The sequence below is a fragment of the Scylla paramamosain genome, chromosome 4, assembly GCF_035594125.1.
Source record: "Scylla paramamosain isolate STU-SP2022 chromosome 4, ASM3559412v1, whole genome shotgun sequence".
NCBI classification, from domain to species: Eukaryota; Metazoa; Arthropoda; class Malacostraca; order Decapoda; family Portunidae; genus Scylla; species Scylla paramamosain.
Genome location: NC_087154.1, coordinates 31589527 through 31606358, shown reverse-complemented (window position 1 = coordinate 31606358; position 16832 = coordinate 31589527). Strand labels below are relative to the sequence as shown.

General features: G+C 43.9%; 1 long non-coding RNA gene and 1 other non-coding gene across 3 annotated transcripts in view; both read left to right on the top strand.

Annotated features, from left to right (window-relative positions):
- LOC135100009 (uncharacterized) overlaps positions 1-16832 on the top strand; it is a 69564-nt gene that overhangs the window by 19582 nt on the left and 33150 nt on the right. The window lies entirely within an intron of this gene.
- Trnap-cgg (transfer RNA proline (anticodon CGG)) lies at positions 15712-15783 on the top strand. The gene has a single exon. It is a non-coding gene; the product is annotated as a tRNA-Pro (tRNA).

Here is a 16832-nt window from a genome sequence, read left to right as displayed (position 1 = left end):
CACCCCTACCTTCATTCCTACCCGCCTTGTTCGTGAGTATGACAGCGTCGATCACAAGCTTGGAGATGTACTTTAATGAATTAGAGATAGGGACAGCCTCCGCAATCTTCTTGACCTTGCGCGTAAATACAAGCCCACTCACCCACTCATGTGACTCAGTGATGTGCGAGTTAAAACATCAAAATGTATATGTGTAAGAGTGATTATCCTGTATTTCCTAAGCGAGATATGGGTTTTATGAACTTTGGTTACTGAAAGTCTAGATGTAAACACTCTGGTGATTGCAAGTATTAAAGGAAGAGATGAGTGTATTAACTAATCGGATAGCAATGTATGTAGCAGTGTATGTAATTCGCCGACGCTGTAGATGGAAGCGAATATAAGGACGAAGCACAGAGCGATCCAAGCAGACGTCAGTTGATTGTATAGGTGGTTTCATAGTTTCTGGAAGGTGCAGTGCATTCAGCAACTTAGAGAATTTTTCCTGTGTGTCTCACCTTGAAATGTGTTCAGTATACTGTGGTATTTCATATATTTTGTGTTTCATGTGTTGATCTAATATTGGATTGTGATGTGTGATGTGATATTTTCTGTGGTCCTTCGCGTGCAGTGACCAAGTATTTTACTGTCTTTGATTTTGCGTGTGGTGTTTGGTTATTTCATTGTAGGATCATGTTATATGTACATTCACGTGTTTGATGAAAAATGAGCCACCTTGCATGAGTCCCCCTGATAAAGTGCATTAATGTACATTTAATGAGTGAGTAAAAGACTTAATAATTTGCCAATACGATGTTACTTGAATTTGCCTTGAACGTGTTATGATGTGGAGTTATTGCTTATTATTACCTGCGTGTGAATTTTTAATTATTATTTACTGGTTGATAAATGCTTATGGTTTTTCTGAGCTGCGTTTATGACATACCTCGCTTTGAACCCATGGCCTAACCGCTCGGTAATCTGAATTAATTAATTAACGAGCGTGTAGTAGCAGAATATGGTAAGTGAAAGAATTTTGCAGCTCTAAGGCACCTCTCACGAGAAGTAAATTAGGGTTTACAACAATTGTTTAGTGGTCTCGGAAACACGTCAGATCTGCCAGGACGGAGGCTGCGCGTGGCATTCTGTAAGCAAACACTAAGAGAGTACCCGGGCATTAGAGAGAGAGAGAGAGAGAGAGAGAGAGAGAAATTTGAACACAAACAAGATGAAACGGATGACAGACAAACACAGAGACAGTTACAGACAAAGATAGAGAAAGGGAGAGACAGAGATAAAGAAACCTCGACAGACAAAGAGACATAAAAGACAGAGGCGAACAGACAAAGGATTAAGACGTATCCGAGAGTCGCCGCCCAGGAGCCGCCCGCTGAAGTGCCATGGCCGTGGGAGGCTGTGTGATGTGTCCCGGGTTATTGAACTTTAATGCTTCCTGCCGGTGCCTCCACTCCCCGGATCAAGATATTTATGACCGTCCAGAAACCAGGCCTCGAAAAATAGCGACTCTTTCGTGGGCAATAGTTCAGGCTAGCGATATAAGAGTGAGGGAAAGATGGTGCAGGAGAAGGAGGAGGAGGAGGAGGAGAAGGAGAAGGAGAAGGAAGAGAAAGAGGTAAAGAAAGGTGGTTTTAGTGTGTTTTCTCTTAGGAAGGATTATGAAAGAATGTGAAGCACAGGATGAGGTGGTAGTAGGTAGAATGTGTGTGTGTTAGGTCAAGTTAGTGATATAAAAGAGAATAGTGAGGTAAATGTCAAGGAGGAGGAGGAGGAAGATGATGATGAAAAGGAAGAGGAGGAGGAGGAGGAGAAGAAGGAGGAGAAAGAGAAAGATAAGGTGATGAAGGATAGTTTTGGTATGTTTAGCCTCTCTCTCTCTCTCTCTCTCTCTCTCTCTCTCTCTCTCTCTCTCTCTCTCTCTCTCTCTCTCTCTCTCTCTCTCTCTCATTTGGCCGCCGGGATGGATGATGCACTTGAGCGTGAAAAGTGTGGATATTACTTTGGCCTGAAATTTGTGTTTAGTTTTTTATTTCTTTTTTTTTTTTTAGTGTGTAATAATTATGTTGACGTAGAAATATCAAGTGTTCCTTACAGTCATCCTTATACTACTGAGAGAGAGAGAGAGAGAGAGAGAGAGAGAGAGAGAGAGAGAGAGAGAGAGAGAGAGAGAGAGAGAGAGAGAGAATAACAAAGGGAATTTATATTTTCACTTGCATCTCACCACTCAGTCAGTCCCTCACATGAGTAATTCCTGCCTGATTCCTTTAATTCCATCTGACTCTCCACTCGTCATTCCTTGGACCCGCTTAACATCTTAGGTTTATTGATTATTTATACTCCGCAAGTTGTATTCGTAAATCCCTTCAACTTGTGCACTAACAATGTTGCTCTCTCGTTTTCTCATTAATGAGTCATCATCATACCTCTTAGCTGCCTACTTTCTTTTTTTCTTTTCTTTTATTCTCTTCTTGCCCTGTTAGATCCGCTGGTGCTTAGAGTGGATCTGACACTCATTCTCTTACTCTTTGCTCATCAATCACTTCTTTTCAGTGATTGTTTTGCATCCGTTTTTTTCTGAGTATCTCTTCCCCTTTCCCCCCCCCTTGTTTATCAGCCTTCATTTCCAGACGAACCTCATTTTCATTTCATCTACGCTCCGCTTGTATTCGTTCCACAATCTCTTTCGCTACAAATAAGTGTTTCTGTAAGAACCTTATTTTCCTTGTTTCATTAGACCATCTATTCTGATTATTTATCTTCTTCATTTTGGAAACGGCATTATGAGCGGGTTGGTCTATCATTTTTTTTCGCTTGGCCGGTCTTCCCAATACATAAAGAATATATTCCTTGTAACTCGCCTTTCTTTAATATAACCCTTTGATTGCTAAGGTTTCTTTGTTTAACAGAATAATGTAAATTTAGAGCTCGATTTCTAGGAACACCGTTGACGGCAAAGGAGTGGTAAAGTAACTGAAACCTCACGCATGTGTGTAATATTATTCTTAGTAAAATCTTGTAGTCACTTGAATGAAGTAGTGGGTGTCACAATGCCATGAGCAGCTAAAGGGTTAACAAACGTTTTAACCCCTTAAGTGCAAGTGGTACTATTTATTCACTTCACCTTCTAAGTGCTAATGACACTATTCACTTCATCTCCTAAGTGCTGATGACAATATTCACTTGACCTTCTAAGTGCAAGTGACATTATTCACTTCACCTTCTAAGTGCTAATGGCACCATTCTCTTCACCTCTTAAATTCTAATGACAAAAATTTTAAAGTACTCCAATATTCACTTCCTTTGCTGTCGACTATTTCTTTTGATATCATACACTAAACTTTTAACACAACATTTCATTCATTCATAGCACTTAAAGAGTTAACACACATGCTCGAATCTGCTCCTCTTCCACTTTTGTCTTGACGGCAATGAACTTTCACGTCTTAATTACACCATTCACTGCCCACCTCTTTTCCTTCCACCAGCAGTCATTTATTTTTTTCGCACTCGCATACTAGATTGCCTCCGTAAAAAACACTTCATCTTTAATATATACACAAACCTGTCTTTCCTCCTCCTCCTCCTCCTCCTCCTCCTCCGTTCACATGTACTTGTTCGCTTGAGAAAAAAAAAAAAAAAAGGCTGACAGACACCACTAAGTTGCTCAGTGGAGAAGGGGAAGAAGGGGGAAGAAGGTCTCTAAAGTAGCTTAAGTCCCCCTGGTGTTGGCTGCCGGAAACGTCTTCCCTCCCCCTCCCCCCGCTGGTTAGTCCTTGGGCGGGAACTTTATCCTATTACTGAAGTTCTTAATCAGAAAAGTTTGGCCGGAGGAGGAGCCCCAAACTCCAAACCTGAGCTCAGCTGCAGAAGTGTTGATCGAAATCGATACGTGAGACGGTCGACGTGAAAGAGGGGAGGGGGGGTGACTAGAGGCGAGAGGAAGAGAGGGAAGGGAAGGAAAAGGAAGGGTTTGGGGGGAAAGGCTGGAAAGAGGAAGGTTAGGTGAGTTTTGCAGCGCTTGCCTGTGACCCCATCTGCAGCAAGAAAGAATGAGAAGGAAGAAGAGGAGGAGGAGGAAGGACATGGAAACGAGAAGTGCAAGAGGAGGAAGAGAAAGACAAGGGCAAAAGAACAAGAAGAAAATAAATAATGGACAAAAGGAAAATGAGAAAGAAAAGCAAAAAGACGAACAAACCTAAGAAAAGAAAAAAAAAACAAGAGGATGAGAGAGTAAGGGGGCAGTAAAAAGAGGGAAGATAAGAACTACAAGGTGATTAAGTCAGGAGGAAAAAGGGAAGACGATGGAAGGCGGGCAAAAAATAGGTAGAGGACGGTGATAGGATGAGAAGAGAATGGACTGGTGAAGCAATCGGCCTCAGAGGAGGAAAGTTATTAGTGTGCGCTCCGAGAAGACACGGAAAGATCAATACGCCGGAGGAATTTCAAACCAGCAGAGTGGCACGAAGAGAAAAGACGAGGAAAAATAAAGGGCGCACGGAAGAAAGAAGAGGAACTATTCAGTCTTTTGACGTGTGGAGTGAGGACGGGAGGATCAAAGGCGAAGGAATGAAAGATAAACGACTCTTGGACGCATGAGAAGCGGAAATGACATGAAAGCATCCGACCCGCATGAGTATTCAAGGTCATTCTCGTCGCCCAAGTAAAGAGGATAAAAAAAAAAAATAGAAATGGAAAAAGATGAAAGATATAAATGTCAGCGTACATAATGCCCGTTGTTCGGGGCGAGTAAAAGCCTCCATTTGTCAGACGCAGGGAGGTGAAGGCTGGTGGAAAAAAAGGTAACTGTGTAAAAGAGTCAATGCGATTCAAAAGCTTCGGCAGCAAAAGAGATTTCTGGAAAAAATTTACACCGGGAAAAAAAAATGAGAGCTCGTCCGAAGACTGAATTCTCATAAAGTTGATATTCAGAGGCTGAGAGAGAGAGAGAGAGAGAGAGAGAGAGAGAGAGAGAGAGAGAGAGAGAGAGAGAGAGAGGAGAGAGAGAGAGAGAGAGAGAGAGAGAGAGAGAGGAGAGAGAGAGAATTTTCTTTTCCTAGAGATATGAAATAAGATAGACTCAAAGCGAGGCGACACCTTAGCTTACTAGCACGTTGGAGGGGGGAGGGACGAGGAACAGACGGAGGAAAGAGGAAGAGGAAGAGCAGAAAGAGGAAAGAGCAGCGATATAACAAAATTACGAGACGGAAAGGGTGAGGAGAAAAGAAAGTGGAAAAGGTTAAAGTAATAGGGTATGAGAGAACGTGATGAAAGGACAAGGACAAGGGCAAGGAGGAGGAGGAGGAGGAGGAAGTGAAGGAATACGGGACAAGGCAGCATGTGAAAAATAAATAAATAGATAGATAAAATAAGAGGAAGAAAAAGGAAAATGAATTACGCAAAAATTATAAAAAAGAGAAAAAAAAGGAAGAGGAAAAGATGGAACATGACGGAAAAAGGCAGTAAAATAAGAAAACGAGGAGAGAGAGAGGGGGGGGGGGATAGAGAGCGGCGCCTAAATATGTTATCAGTGGAGGTGGTGGTGGTGGTGATGGTGATGGCTGCCTTTGAGGAAGTTAAAGGGACTCTGTTAATGTTTCGCACTGATGATCAAAAAAACGCCGGCAGAATTCATAATAAAGCGCAAGGCGTCCTCTGGGGCATAGCTAAGGACCGCGGGACAGCTGCAGATGATGATGATGATGATGATGATTATAACAGTAATAATGATGTTGCTGCCGTGTCTGTTATTGATGTCGTTACCGAATTAATTATACGCACGCTGCACAAGAGGAAAAAAATTATGATTCATTTTACTCGATGCTGTCACTGTTACTTTAATGTGTATGCACCGCGCGAAGGCACCACCTGTTATTCATTGTTATTCATTTATTCGAGTCGTTATGATGTACGCGCGCTTAGCAAACCTCGGATGTAGGAAGAAAATGTGTCCGCCTCGTTAGTACAGCTGTCATTTGCTTCGTTAGTCCCAAAGAGAGAGAGAGAGAGAGAGAGAGAGAGAGAGAGAGAGAGAGAGATGTAATAAATGAGAAAAAAAACATCGCTGAAGAAAAATAAAGAAACCGAGTAAAGAAATAAAACAATAAGGAGAATTTGAAGTGAATAAAAGAGAGAGAGAGAGAGAGAGAGAGAGAGAGAGAGAGAGAGAGAGAGAGAGAGAGAGAGTCGGCCTGTTTCTCGTTGCTGCTGTTATAAAATGGTGAATTTCCTCTCTGCATTTGCACATTCCCTGTCTGGTCCGCCTCGCACGCCAACCAGCCCACTGCGACCCGTGACTATCCTCCCGCGGCTGGTGGAGCAACGGAGGGCGGAAGGAACACACACACAGGGCATGCAGTGTGTGTGTGTGTGTGTGTGTGTGTGTGTGTGTGTTGGGAGTATGAACATTTAAAGACAGCGTAAACATTGAGAATTTATGTGTCATCTATATTCATGAGCCAATTGGATTATTTCTCGCTGCACCGTGTTTTTCCCCTCTTTTTAGTAATGGCAGGATTTGGCAAGGCATTTTATTGGGAGCGCAAATGGGAGCCAGAGCAAGAGAGAGAGAGAGAGAGAGAGAGAGAGAGAGAGAGAGAGAGAGAGAGAGAGAAATACTGTGGAAAAAAGTGACAAAAAAAAAAAATGGGGGATGGGAAGCTATGGAACCCCGAGCATCGTTCAGTTTTACACGTTCTTTTGTAGGAAGAACGAACACACACACACACACCACACACACACACACACACACACACACACACACACACACACACACACACACACACACACACACACCATCTAGTTCCTGCTGTGTTCTCTTCGCCCTGACGAGTTGATTAAAATTTAAATTGAGATCTTTTCAGGAGTGCAATGTCTCTCCTCTCACTGGAGGGAGAGATTGGCGGGGGCGAGTGAAATGGGCCTTTGAGGGTGGGGGAGAGTAAATATGGCTGATGGGTTGGAAATTAAAAGGAGTGTGTGTGAGTGCGTGTGTGTTCAAGCTTCGGTAATTTCGGAAACTCTTTCTCTACTTTCCTGTCCAATGAGGGCAAGGACATTCCTACTCTGGTTCTCGGAAGAGCGGTGATAACTAGATGGCTGGAAAAACACGTCTGGAAAGCGGCTCACATTCTCGGAACACGGAATTAGCGGCGGGCAGGTGTTTGCGTTGTGCGGCGGAAGGTGAAGGGTGGCGACTGAGCGACAGGCGGGAAACTGGCTGACTGACACCATACACGAGGAATTGATGAGGCTGCAAATCCCGCCTCCGTGTGTTAGTGTGTGTGTGGGAGGCGAGTTAACGTGAGTGTCTGTCTTTGTGCGGGTTTGTGGGAGACGAGTCAGCGTGTGTGGAGGGGGCTGGGTGGCGGTTCCATGCAGCATCATTCGAAATTTCACGCGCTCATCTATCTTTTTTTTTTTTCTCGGCGTTTTCCTCACGGTGGATGATTATTAGAGCCTTTCTCCCTACTCATAGACACATCTGCATGATGAGGTAACGCTGCCAGGCAAATCTTGCAAGGTAACACTCGTCTCTGGGTTCGAGGAAAATGAGTGGAGAGAATCAGGTGTGTGTGTGTGTGTGTGTGTGTGTCTGTCTGTCTCTGTACCGGGAAAGGTAAACGAGTTGGTGCGATCCAATTACCTTCACGCCAGGTGTTGTAAATACTCGAGCCTTCCACGTGTCACGGAAGGTCGAGTTCTGAATGGCAACCACGTGACGAGTTAACGAGGAAAGCAGAAAACAGGAAAGGAAGGTACGCAGGTAGACAATAATAGGAAATAGAGGCTGACGAAGATAACGAGGAGTGTGTGTGTGTGTGTGTGTGTGTGTGTGTGTGTGTGTGTTTGCTTAGGTTAACAACATGAGTATTTTCTTTCCTTCTTTTTTATGAAATTGCGAATATAATAATGTTAAGAATTGTTTTATAGCGATATTAACAATGATTTACTGTGCCACTTAATGGTATTTCAATAAACTGGTGCATTTGAAATTAGTGTGTGTGTGTGTGTGTGTGTGTGTGTGTGTGTGAAGATATACATTGGTTTCATATCCACCAATTCCTACACACACACACACACACACACACACACACACACACACACACGTACGCACTTTTCTCCACAGCAAACCAAGAGACTGTAATACTCCTCTCCTCCACTTCTCTTCACCTCTCCCTTTCCCTCTCCTCCCTCTTCCTTCCGTTCGCCCTCCCCCGCCACACTTCCTCTTCAGTGTCGCCGCCACCTTGACGCTCCAAAAGATTCCTCCAATTTTATACAGGACAAACTTTCACCAGCAGACACCATGTTATCCAACTTGGGAAGCTCACTATGTTATTCCGCCATTCCTCCAAACATGAATATTCACATGCCCACATACGATACGGTGTGTGTGTGTGTGTGTGTGTGTGTGTGTGTGTGTGTGTGTAAGAGTGTCGTAACCCTCCTCCTTACCTTTAAAGGGAAGATAGGGGCTACACAGGAACTGCACTAATTCTTTATGTAACAGACACTACAAGGTTTAAATCCAGGTAACCGACAGTTAAGGCCGGGGTTCACACAGTGGGGTAAGCCACAAACGCAGTTCAGAAACGTTAACACTATTTATTAACCAGTAGTTAACACATTCCAACGATACTCGCAAGCAACGAAAGACCAGAATTCCACCACATTTTAAAATATAGAATGACCTTTCGATAAATCTTGACGTCACTATTCACTTTACTTTTGCAGGATTTTATCGACCAACTCAGGTCATTCAGTAACATACTCGTATAACTCATTAACGTGTAAGGACACACATAACATAATCACATAAATGAACAATCAAATGTAACATTAAAATATTAGCACTGCGAAGTGCCACAAAGGATATTAAAATTACTCATCAAGATTCAGCATTATATCAACACATGGAAAATGACAAAATATACGGGGACCACAGTATACTAAAGCAACATTTTAAATTGAGACACACAAGGCACTTAGGAAAAATCTTCTGAGTATTACTTACGACCAAGACGAGGCAGAGAACGACTAGGAGCTTCATGGTGCTGTCGAGTGGGAGCACCTTCCAGGAACTTGTAACACTCCACTCTTGGAGTCTAGTTAGGTCTGCGAGAATCGTTCGCTACTTCGCCTTATATTCCATTTTGACGACGGCAACGTCGACCTACGTACATTGCTATCTACTACTACATAAGGAGTTATCCTTAAGGTTCAAAATCTAACTATTTAGTACACCCATCTCTTCCTTCACTCCACACGATCACCAGGATACTTATACTTCACTGCAGGTGCGTAAGAAACATGTCTCGTAGGGAGTCTATGGTTAACCACCTTTACACGCGAACATATATGGTTTTTCTATGTCCTTCTAGTTCGTGCATTACTGAAGTTAACACTGGGTCACTGTTTTGTGTTTTGTGAAGTCAGCGACTGTAAGGTAACTTGATCACAAGATTGATTACGAATAGGCTAGGTCCAGTCCATTAACTACACGGCCTAAGTCGCCTTTACTCGGCGCTCGGGTGCCTCGGCATCAGGGCAGGCACTGTCTTGTTCGTGTGACCAGGGGTGCCGTAAGCCTCACGAGGGGTCACGGCAGTAACCAGTGACCTCTGGGGCAATGGGTGGCCAAGGCCTGGGTGCCTTGGCGACAACACACCCTCGGCTTGGCTACGACAAGAGGAACCGTGTATATTTCAGATACCAAATGGCACGAAAGCGAGACTGTTTCATCTTTCACGATGCAGTTAACGTGTTTCTAGATGAGAGTACGCATTAGGCATGTCAAGGTACAGCTGGTAACGACGAGGAGTAGAAAAATTATGTAGCTTTTTTTCTCTCTCTCTTTCTATCTCTCATGTGTGTGTGTGTGTGTGTGTGTGTGTGTCCTTGCTGTGGCAAGACATGTACACACATTCCACATCAAGCTAGAGAGAGAGAGAGAGAGAGAGAGAGAGAGAGAGAGAGAGAGAGAGAGAGAGAGAGAGAGAGAGAGAGAGAGAGAGAGAGAGATATTCCTTATACTCATCCTTGAGTTTTTTTATTTATTCATTTATTTTTTCGCAACACCTTTTACCTTCCTGACAGAGAATATCCGGCGACGTCTCCTGCACTGATGTCGCCGCGTCACGTGTCCACCTTAGTAAGCTTCCTCCCACACGTCACTTCCGTCCTTTACCTCCGGCGGCTGTGTGAGGAGGCTAGGCCACTCCGTAACTGTAGCTCCAGAGGGAAATGCCGATATGTGAGCAAACGTCAGGCGTAAAAATGTCAAGCAAGAGTTTTTTTCCTTTATTTTGTGGCGGGGAGGGGGAGGGGCTGGGGGAAGTGCCAGGAGTGAGAAAAGGGGAGGTGTGGGAGTTTTTTTTTTTCATGTTGACATTTTCGCTTTTTTTTATCGTGTTTGTCGTCCATTGTGTACAAAAAGAACGATTTGTAAAAGTTGACGTTGTATTGAAAAAAGAAACTGGGATTTTCTTTCTTTTTTATTTATCTATTTCTCTTTATTTTTATCACCTTGAAAATAGCCACGCTTCTGTTCTTGTTTACTCCATTGCAAGAAAAAAACTGTGGATTTTCTTTCCACTTACCTGTTTCTATTTTTTTTTCTCTATTAGTTCCAGGAGATAGTCACGTTCCCGGTTTTGTTTACTGTCAGGGGTACAGGGCACCCGCGGCGCCGTGACGTCAGCGCGGTGCCTCGTATTGACGCTCTGTCCAGATGGTATTTTCTGCTCCATTGATCCCGTGTGGCGTATCTGACCCTGACCGTTTGTCGGAATCAAGCTATTTGCATAGATCTCTCTACTCAGGAAACGTGACCTCAACTTCCATTCTTTGAAAGGTGTTTATGGTTGTCGCGAGCTTTGGAAATAATATGACTGTGCTCAGCTTATTTCCCCTCATTGCCCCCTGGACTACATAAGTATTACCAGTCCCAGCAGTCCATAACTACTCATTCGGGAACAACTACAACAAATAACGCTTTTTCCGTCCCAGGCGATCGTGCACATTTTCACTTGCTCAGTCACACCACCCAGCTTAGCCTCGCCCCCTGCCAGCACCAGCACACGTCTCCCTCCAATTCTCCAATCTGCCTTGTTTTATTGCCAACCTCACCGAATCTCAGTCCCCGAAACAGCCTCCAGACACCATATTCGCCGCCTCCAATCTGGACAAAATTCTCCCCGAGCTAAAAGTTGCTCGTTTTCTGAGGGAAATTTTGCTTCGCTCTCCCGCTGATGGCCAGGCAGTGACGTCACGCCAGACAAGCGTTGCCAACTTTTCGGCCTCATGCCAACAGCCTCATGAAGTTAATGGTTCGTCGTAATCTCAGAATAGAATAGCGAAAGTTGTTTAGTGAAAGTGCTGTATATGCAGAGGAGAATCAGATGAGGACTTAGTAGGAAAACAAATAATATGTTTCCTCATGTGTAATCATGTCGCGTGAAGTTTTTTTTTTCCGTAAGAAGGAGAACAAAATAATGGTGAAAAAGAAAAAAAACCCACTAGAGATGCCAGACTCTAAACGAGACACCCTGCAATGATCAGTCTTAAACAAAACACAGAAACGGCAAATTTCCATAACTCCTTTACCACGCCTGCCTGCCTAACCTGTTCTACTTAAGCCTGAAAACCTAACTAGAGACGTAAAAGATTACATTGAGAAACACGAAAGCCTTGAGTACGTTACCTTAGCAAGTCATTGAACGCCTTTACCACGCCTACCTGTTTTTAAAGTCTGAAAACTAAACTAGAGACGGAAAAAGAGAAAAACAAGCATAATTATTCCAGGAGCACGTAAGCACTGATACGAAGACCGTAAAAGAGAGGCAATGCGGAGATGTGGAACAGTGTAAGGGCATGTGGCACGTCTCTCTCTCTCTCTCTCTCTCTCTCTCTCTCTCTCTCTCTCTCTCTCTCTCTCTCTCTCTCTCGGCGGCCCTAATCCCACTAAATGACCAAACCTCATCCACCTAATGCTGGCCCGCCTACCCTCAGGCTCACATTGTTCTCAGTCTCTGTTATTAGACTGAATCCGAGTGGCCCTGAGGTGAGACTTTCAGGGGCATATCTCTCCTCTCTCTCCCCTCTCCCTCTCTGTCTCTCTCTCTCCCGTCTCTCCCTCTCCATGTCTCTGGGAAATTCTTGAATGCCTGACTCACACCACGCCGCCGCCACGTGTATAGAGAGGCATTAAACTATTGACACTGCAGTTTAGTTTACCTTCCAAGAGTCTCGTTTTCTTTTTCATCCAATTTTCTTTAGATTATCCCACATACCGTCACCCACTTCCCCCCCTACCACCTCTCTCTCTCTCTCTCTCTCTCTCTCTCTCTCTCTCTCTCCAAGTTTCCATCCCTTCCACGTAACTTCGGCAGTGTATTTTAGTTTGACGCGCCTCTGCAGCAACATCACCCTCGCCATGGCTGCATTGTCACGTTCATTCCTACTCATGCTCCTATGGTTTTCCTCCTCCTCCTCCTCTTACGCCATTACTCCCGCCACCGCTGCACTATCACGCTCACTCTTACTCCTAACTCCTACTATTAGTCTTCCTCCTCCTCCTCCTCCTCCTCCTCTTACTCCTGGTTTTCCTGTCCTCACTTCCGCTCCTTTCTTGCCGTTCCTTCTCAGAGCCTGCAGGTATTTCGTCCCGGCATCCTCCTCCTCCTCCTCCTCCTCCTCCTCCTCCAACTCCTCTTTCTTTCCTCTCGTCTTAACCTAACCTCTTTTTCCCTTTTCCCTATTTTCTATGTTGCCTGAGTGGTGTAACTATTTTTTTTCTTTCTTTTTGTTAATATGTAAACGTTGATTGCTCCTGGGTTTAGTTTACTCTTGTCCCCTTTGTACTGTTGAAAATTCACTTGCTGACCATTGTAGTGTGTTTTCTCTGCTATGTTCCTTTGTCTTCGGTTCAATTCTGACGACGATAGTAAGTCCCTGCGATTCTCCCTCAGCCCTCCTCTCACTAAGACTGGTCCCTGGAGCCTCCTCTCTCTCTCTCTCTCTCTCTCTCTCTCTCTCTCTCTCTCTCTCTCTCTCTCTCTCTCTCTCTCCTTTCTGAGCCATAATATTTCTGCTTTTTCCTTCCCGTCCCTCCCTCCCTCCCTCCCTCCTTCCCTCCCTCCTCTCTACTACTGTTCCTTTCGTAATCCCTCCGTCCCCCTCGTTTCCAATCTCTCTCTCTCTCTCTCTCTCTCTCTCTCTCTCTCTCTCTCTCTCTCTCTCTCTCTCTCTCTCTCTCTCTCTCTCTCTCTCTCTCTCCTTATTGTTTTCGTTCTTTATTCGACTTTCCACGTTTTCTTCATCTTTGTTTTTCTTTCGTATGTACGTCTTATTCTTGTCTCTTTCATTTGCTTCCTCTCTCTTTCGTCAGTTTTTGCTTTTTTTTCCTACTTTCATCTATGCTACTTTTGTCTTTTCTCCTGCTTTGTCCACCGCTCTTTCTTTCTCCGTTTCCTTTAATTTGCTCTCCATCGTTCCTCTACTTTCGTTTGTCATCTTATCATTATATATATTATCTGTTTATTCTCTCTCTCTCTCTCTCTCTCTCTCTCTCTCTCTCTCTCTCTCTCTCTCTCTCTCTCTCTCTCTCTCTCTCTCTCTCTCGTCTCCATCTTCCTCTGCCTTGCACGCACCTTCTCCTCACCTATTCTGCCCTCAGCTCCCATTCTCCCTCCTTCATCTCGGATATAAAACCCCGGGAGCGCGCCGTATGGGCTGAGGCGGCGTTGTTTACCCGAAGCCCGAGGCGAGGTAGGGGAGAGAGGCAAGGGTGAAGCGGCGAAATGAATTACTTGGGGAAGGACGGGCGAGGGTAAGAGGCAACGCTTGTTTACTTGGGGAGCAGCAGCAGCAGGAGGAGGAGGAGAAGGAGGAGATGTAGTGTAGGTTGGATCTTACAAGCGGAAAGGGGCAACGGCAGAAAGAGGAAGGAAAGGGAAGTAAGGGTTGGTTAGGAATCTATGTGCTTGGATGGATGAGAGTACTGTTGGTAAGACTGGAATTTTGACAGGAGAGAGAGAGAGAGAGAGAGAGAGAGAGAGAGAGAGAGAGAGAGAGAGAGAGAGAGAGAGAGAGAATCAAGCAGGAGGGGAATATAAGGGAAATATATTAGAGAAAAACAGACAGACAGACAGATTGGAGAGGAGAGAGAAAGCACACAACGTGAAAGGAAAAGAGGTACTGAATTGCCAGAGAAAGAAAAGAAAGTAAAAAAAGAATTTCAAAGAAAATTAAGAGAAATAAATGAAAGAAGCGCTGAGGACGGAACAGAAGAGGAAAGGAAAGAGGAAAATAAGAACAGAAGGAAATAGAAAAAAAGACCAAACAGGAGGAAGCAAATTACGGAGAAAAGAATAACAAATACAGACGAGGAAAAACAAGGACGGAGCTTACGAGGAAAGATGGAACAAAGAAGGAAAACACCAATAAGATCTTGACATGAGTAAAGGGCAGATAGGACGACTCAGAGAGAGAGAGAGAGAGAGAGAGAGAGAGAGAGAGAGAGAGAGAGAGAGAGAGAGAGAGAGAGAGAGAGAGTACTGGATTTAATTTTATCCTCAGTCAGCGATACTGTGAATTCATTTAAGTTTTGAAACTGACAGATAATGTGTAACACTTGGAAATACCGCGAGTATCATTCCCAGAGGTGGCACACGAGCCGCCGTGCAGGAGTAGGAGTCAATGGCGAGGCAAGAGTCCCCAGGGTGTACAAAGGGATGGTTGGGAGGCGCCTACGGAACTTTTTAGTCTCACACGATAACCCTAACAATTTTTCTTTTTTCCTTTTTACACGAAATAGAAGCAACGGCACAGTTTTCCTTCAACAAAAAAGGACTGACCAAAGTTATAAGAAAAGAAAAAAGTGTTATATAACAGCTCCTTTGTAGACTGGAAGTAAAGCAGCACCCTGAAACAAAGTCATTTTACTTTTCTCCTGAGGTATAGAGGACTGAGGATTACAGATTGTTCCACGGCCTGCTGTTAAAAGAGGACAAGGCGAAAGAAAAAAAAAAGTCGTTTTTTCAATGATTCAGTGTAGGAGTTTAAAAGTACGGAACAGTTTCTTTCCTAACAAGTCTCCATGCATCCATCCATTTTTTTCCCCCGTTATATGATGAAGCTGAGAGATGAGACGGTGTGTTTGGCGATATTTGTGCCGGTGACGCCTTAGTAGCCTTTGGTGAAGAAGCAAAATCCATGAGATCTTAAGGTCTCTTGGCGCAAAAAGATCTATAGGTACTAGGAGGCTTAATGAATGAAAACAACTCGACCTGTTCATGTGCGGCGCGGACATTGACATTCCACAGCGCTTCACGTTCATAGTGTTCGTAATTAATATCAGTGGCGATTCTGGGCAGGAAATCCTCTGCTATACTGGCTCCTGGTTGCTGGATTTCCTGGCACTTACTGTTTGGAGAGAGAGAGAGAGAGAGAGAGAGAGAGAGAGAGAGAGGGAGGGAGAGAGAAATTCCATGCAATTCGCTCTGCTGATGCATGGTATTTCCTTCCTGCCTGCCACCATGTGCTGAAGGGAGTGGCGGGTGGGAAGTCACTTTCTCTTTACTATCCTCTGCTTTCAATTTAGATTAGAAAGCAAGTTTATGGCAAATTTCCTTTCAAGCGACATTTCTTCAGCTCTTCTGTTCCTTCTCTACCTTCTGATTTTCTAGTTTCTCTTTCATTCGTATCTTATCCGCCGGCCTGTTGGTCTAGAGGTATGATTCTCGCTTCGGGTGCGAGAGGTCCCGGGTTCAATTCCCGGACAGGCCCGTCGTGTTTATTTTGAAAAGTTAGCGCTGCTGCTGAGTTTGTATAATCCATCTCTGTGAATGGATAAAGTTTCGATAGACAGGAGACATGTAAAAGCAGTGCCTATTAAAAGGAAACAAGGCACAACCGAGCATTTATTGAGCAGTCAGTCCGATATTGATGCATGTACACTTACTGAGATTATGTTTAGCGCAATATGGTGAATTTTCTTTAAGATGAAAATATTATAAGCCATTCATAATACGGTCTCTGTAGTAAACGTTCATGTTTAACTAGCAATACTTGTTTCATTCCTCCATCTTCTAGGTATACAACAAAATTAAATCAGTAGGTGTCATATATCTGGTTATCTGGTTATCTAAAAGGCACTTGATAAAGTTAATCACAAGCAATTGTTCCATCAATTACTACACACGGCGTATCGGGTGATATTCACAAGTGCCTCAAAGACTTGTTCTCTGAGGGAATAGTTTTAGACTCTATCGTCGTGCTGGATCAGTAGCGTCTGGAATTCTCAATCCTCGAATGTCGTCGATTGTGACAGTTGAGGCTTTCAAGAGCAGACCAGACAAGTACTTGTGTAGGCTCTAATCAGGTTTTTTCTTTTTAGGGGAGGGGGGACACCGGCCAAGGGTAACAAAACTATAAGAAAAAAGTCCCACTGTGGTGCCGGTCCCCGAAGAGAGTCAAAAGCGATCATCAAAATTTAAATAAATTTAAATAAGTTATGCGTTATCATAGAAAAATCTATTTGTTCCAGATGATTTCATGAAATATCACGCTTTTTTTCACAGATAAGCAATCTATCACTGCTTGATTACCCTGGTAGTTGTTGCAATAGTGACAGTTGTTATATAGTTCATATAGAAATTTTGTATTTCCTGTTTTTCTTTCCATTTCCTTTCCTGTCTGCCAACCACAGCTGGAAGGAGAGGTGGGTAAGAAACCTTCGTCTTGACTATTTTTCATCTCGTAATTTGCATTTGATAGTGTACTCGTAGCTTATGACATTACAGCCAACAGGTTTGCTGTGGTTCTCTCTCTCTCTC